This window comes from Phalacrocorax carbo, chromosome 17 (assembly GCF_963921805.1).
Source record: "Phalacrocorax carbo chromosome 17, bPhaCar2.1, whole genome shotgun sequence".
Classification (NCBI taxonomy): domain Eukaryota; kingdom Metazoa; phylum Chordata; class Aves; order Suliformes; family Phalacrocoracidae; genus Phalacrocorax; species Phalacrocorax carbo.
Window position 1 is genome coordinate 5,843,093 of NC_087529.1, and position 3,950 is coordinate 5,847,042.

A 3,950-nucleotide genomic window follows, 5' to 3' on the forward strand; every position below is an offset into this window, starting at 1 on the left:
TTTCACTTTGTAATGCCATCATATGAAATACATTAAGCTGTTTTTTGACAAACGAAAGCTACCTGGTCAAGTAGTTTATACGGCATGCTTCCTACCTCGTAATCGCTGGCTCATCCTCAGTTTGGCGAGGCAATAAGGCCAGCTGCTGTCGGGAGAGGATGTATAGTTGCACAACAGCGATGAGTGATTTGTATGGCAACTCGTGTCACTGCAGCACTGGGAAGTTAAGACTGTAAGAAAATGGTGGATGTGAAGAACAGATGCTCCTGTTACACCGAGTTAGTTTCTATGCAGCTGATGCGCTTAGCCTAGTTTATTTCATGGAAACTTTTAAGCTGGACCTAGTCCAACATCCAGGGAAGCCTATTGCTGCTGTTGATTTGAGTGGGTTTTATATCGAGCCCATTCAGGTCTCCGATTGCAAGTTGTTCAATAGGGGTTTTATTTTTTTCTTCTTAAGTTTCCATAAGCATTCAGCATTAGGTTAATGGCTTAGCACCAACTGAAAGTTTTGAAGTTGAATTTTGCCTTGGAAGGATTTGTGCTGTGGGAAGTCAGAACAGGCAGATCAATGGCATGAAAACTCGTCCTCCAGGCAAGCAGAGTCTCCGGGTGCCTGGCTCTGTGCTGGCGAGGCACTGTGGGGAGAGAAGTAGTATGGCACAGCCACCCACGCTGCCAGGAAATCGTGTAAATGGTTTACCTTGGGCATGTTTTTTTTATTATTTGGAACAGCCCACCACTTCCAGAGGGTGTTTGGGGAGAGGAGAAATTTAGGATTTGACCTTCTATGTCTTACCATTGGAGGGTTACCCGAGTGTTGTAAATTGGGAAGATTTCTGTTCAGTTGAGATCACGGATGAGAAACACGTGTTATTCTCAGCGTATGAGTTAAATTCATTTGCCGTTGTTCACAAATAAAAGATTTTTTTCCCCTCTTACAATAACTTTTTCTTTAGAGTGGCAGAAGAAAAAAGTATTTAATGTGTTTGCATTTGCCTACGAGAGCTTTAAAGAAAAACACCAAAAACCCAGTAAGCTGTTTGAGCTGCGGCAATCCCAGGTTACATAAAGGGGCTGGGGTTGCTGAGGGATTAGTCAGTGGCATTACTGGCGGTGTTAAGCCCTCCAAGTTCTGCTCGCTCTTCGCTCACTGTTATTTTAGAAAGTCACTCTGAGCTGTATTTTGAAAACTGCTTGGGTTAATTTTCAAGGCTCTTGGGGTTAGATCCCACCAAAGAAAGAAGGAAGGAAAATCTGGATTTAAAGAACACTCAGGTTTTTAAAAGCGTCCGGTACTCTGACTTGTCTTTTAATCTTAGGGTCCCTGTATGGGAGCCAAGTTGTTGAGAAGTGCACTACAGTTTTTCATTGCTGGGTCCTTCTGAAAACTCCTGCCTTGCTTTATTGGTGGCTTAGTTTATCCATCTCAAAAATAGATTTAACAGTTTTTTCTAAAGGCAGCTATTAAAAGCACTTCAAGTTTTTAAACGCCTTTGAGGTCTGTCTCAGTGCCGGTGCTTTTTAGGATAAATAGTAAGTGTAAAAATAAATCTCTTCCCCTCCTAATTGTCATGCAGAATAAAACTTAAAACTTGATCCCCTTCTACCTATTCATTTAATGGAGTGTGTTTATGTTTCTTGCTTATCTTTGGATCATTCGCTCACAGCTTCCAGAGCAGCCACTGAAGGATGACAGAGGAACTACGTGCTAATTTTTATGTCAAAAATAGCTTTCACCTTTAAATGCGCAAGGCTCGATGACTGTTTTCTAATTAGAAAAAGAATGCCTGGGCTTCTACTGTGAATCCATTTTACAGCTGTGTTCAGATTTGACTGTCAGCCCCTGGTTAAAATTTAGTACTGAGGTCTTGACCTAGAAACAAACCTTTTTTGGTATTGGTTTGGAAAAAGTGTTTCAGTGCTAAGAGAAACCGAGCCAGGCCATCCAGCTAGCTCCCTCTGCACGGGCTGGCGAGAGCATGAACGTCACATCTTTTCGTTATACATTGCATCTCCCTGAAGCCCAAGTAAAAACCGCTGGGAAGGCCAGGCTTACGATTTTTTAAAAATAGGAATAGATTTCTTTTGGTTCCCCAGGTTTCTGGGCTAATTTGAGCCATTTTTAAAAGCCCTGGGTTTTTCTTTAAGGAAGCATAAACACTTTTGGAAAACCAGACATTTGTAAAACACATCAACGTGGGCATCTGAAATTACTGGTTGCGTCAGAGTACAGACCTTTGCTTTCCTTGCAAAGCACTTCCCATGGCTACCTCCAGAATCAACCCACTTCATAGAAAAACAAGGGGCATTTTCAGAATGTATGGCACCTTTTGTTTTTCAGAGAAGGCAGAAATACTCCATTCACCTTTTCACTTAGTTGTGCTCACCAGCTGTCAAGACAAAAACATGTGTTCTGTGTTTTCTGTGCAAGGTTTGTTTTTCAGGGATTTAGTTGGAACTGGCTGAATTAAATTCACTATTTTAATTCTTCACAGTTGTGTATTTCTATTCCCATTTCTTTTTGCTTCCTAGCGTCATTAGCAGCTAAGACCCATATAAAGGACAGTAAAAAAAATTTTGATAAAATTGCCTGTTTCCCCTGAAATAAGCCTGGATTAGGAAAAGAGATTGCAGTCAACAAAGCTCACTGCAAGGCGGTGTGTCACAGAAGAGATGCTGATCTGCGTTTAACTTTGGGAAAACAAATGTGGTGGCACATGTACTTGTACGCACTGAAAGCCTCTAATGTTTTCACTCTTACTGATGTCTGTGTTCCTTGTCAAAGCCTTACAGATTTTTACCCAGGCTAAGGATCGCTTAGCTGCCAGACACGGATGAAACGATTGAGTGGGGAAAAATCTCTGCACCGAGGGCCGTCCTGCGAGAGCTTTGGACCATCCCAAAGGCGTGCTCGGGATCTGTCACCCACAGACGCGCTTCCGAGCCAGTCTTGCTGGCCACGGCAGGGTGCTGTGGGAGGCCGGCTGCAGGTGCCCGGAGGTGCAGTGTTCCTCCCGCAGCGCATCTGGAAGGGTTTGGAGAGCTACGAGGGAAGCGGAGGCCCTGACCCACTGCTGTTTGCGGTCTCACTCCAGTCTCTGCAAAACGGGAAGTGTTTGCCCTGTGTAAATTGGCTCCTGTAATTTGTAAGAGGAGATCACTTCCCGTCCTGAGCTGTTATGTGGTATGGCTGCAAGCTGTCAGACGCTGTAGCGCTGGATACCGGAGACGGCTGCTTTCTATCTGTGGTCGAAGTGATGCTTTCTTCTAACCCGTCTCTCATGTTCAGCCCTTGGGGCATGAGTGGTGTGTCCTCTTCCTCGCCCCATGCGTGCGGCGGGCTTGGTGGTCTGGAATCTAGGAGCCTGGGATGCTCAGAAGGTGCGGAGGAGACCCAAAACCAGCCCCGAGAGCTGCTCTCCTGGGATGCTGCTCCGCACCTGCCGGCACCCGGGGTAGCCAAGGCCGGAGGTGCCCAATCCCACAGACACGCAGCCACAGCCGCGGGTGCTGGGGAGGCCGGGGGTCAGCGCGGGGGATCCGGACCCCCCCCCAGACCCCTCACCAGGGGCTGTCTCACCCCCAGGGCCCGGCAGATCCGGGGCGGTGGCCGGGTCAGGCCGCTGCTGGGGCAGAGGGGACGGGGCAGTGCCGGCCCCTCGAAGCCTCCGGTCGGGCCGAAACTGGCCGGCACGTCCAGACCCAGGGCGGGGAAGGGCGGGAGGGGTGTCACGCAGTCCCCGAGGGGGGCCCCAAGCGACCCCCGTCCCCGTTGCATTTCGGCCCAGCCGCCGCTAGGCCCCGCTCCCACCGCCCCCCCGGGCCGCCCCGGACCGGCCCCGGCCCCGGCCCCGGCCCCGGCCCCGGCCCCGGCCCCGGCCCCGGCCCCGGCCCCGGCCGCGCCGCGCCGCCCCCAGCTGCCGGGCACGGCGGCCGCCCCCGCCCCC